This window comes from Callorhinus ursinus, unplaced genomic scaffold (genome assembly GCF_003265705.2).
Source record: "Callorhinus ursinus isolate GAN/ISIS: 27379988/994484 unplaced genomic scaffold, GSC_fseal_2.0 scaffold1, whole genome shotgun sequence".
Classification (NCBI taxonomy): Eukaryota; Metazoa; Chordata; class Mammalia; order Carnivora; family Otariidae; genus Callorhinus; species Callorhinus ursinus.
Window position 1 is genome coordinate 30913142 of NW_027397063.1, and position 1212 is coordinate 30914353.

The 1212-nt window shown below is 38.3% G+C and overlaps 1 pseudogene; it reads right to left on the reverse strand.

Annotated features, from left to right (window-relative positions):
- Nucleotides 1-244: 244 nt before the first annotated feature.
- On the reverse strand, nucleotides 245-605 carry LOC112821102 (small ribosomal subunit protein eS26 pseudogene; annotated as a pseudogene).
- Nucleotides 606-1212: the final 607 nt, after the last annotated feature.

The following is a 1212-nucleotide window of genomic DNA, read 5'->3' on the forward strand; positions in this document are numbered from 1 at the left end:
AAATGTGTGATTTTAAATTATCTATGACATATCTATGAATGTTATTGTGCATTTTTCCCATGGTTTATAATTGAGGACTTAATGACTTTTGACTCACTGTGTCTAATCCCCCAAGGTTAACACACTAGTCCCATTTTACTAAATATCTAGCATGATTAAAATCTTTTATTTGTTTAAAGTATAATCTCCTTTTTATTTATTTTTTTCCAGAGAACAGTTTTTCTTCAGTCCTGGAGGACTTAGCTCCTTACATGGGCTTTGGTGGAGGTCATGGGGCTGTCCCCTAGGGCCTAAATCGATGTGGGGGTGTTGGATCCTTCCATGCTTCAGGAGAGCAATTCCTGACCACGTTGCTGTGAATGGCACACCTTGCATAGTAATGGAGTTTCACGTACAGCTTGGGAAGCGCATAGGCCTCAAAGAAGCCTCGTGCTTTGGAAATGCCCGTGATGGCAGTGGCCTCTACTATGGTCTGAATAAGGAACTTCTTAATGGACTTGAGACTTGATCTGGAGCACGCAACAGGCACAGCTGGTCTGGTGAATAAGCTGCAAGTGGCCAGGACCCTTTTTGGCGTGACCATTATTCCCTCATTTCTTTGTCATCTTGGAAGCGTGACCTGAGAGAGTGATTAAAATATTTAAAATAAAGATTCCTCCTGGATATAACTTGTAATATTTATAATATTTATTGGGGTGATGGCTATGGAATCAGGATTAATCTTCCCTATATCGTTGACCAGAGAATGTTGGAAGACTTTCCCAAATTCGCTCATTCACACTGTCTGTTACATATTTAAGAGGCCTCCTAACAAATAACACCAGGGACAGAAAGAAAAGTGAGTGCCAGATGCAGACATTTGATATGACTTGTTAGCACCTAAGAAACAGACTATAAGAATTCCAGTAAGAAAAATATGATTTAAATTGGCCAGAAATGAGATCACCTGCCTTCTAGGAAGATTCATAGCCTGTTGCTACACCTGAAGAATATGCTTTGGGGACCCAATCAGTTATCCTGGATAATTCATGCAAAATAAATGAATAAAAAAGGTAAATAAAACTCTATACTGTGTCAGTTGATAAATTGTTCAAAGGTCCATCTGGAAAAGAGGCATACATATAAATCAACTGGAATTTGTTACACCTTGTCTTTAAATGTGACTTTATAATACATACCCAGTAAATTATAAGTGATGTCAAATATCCATTT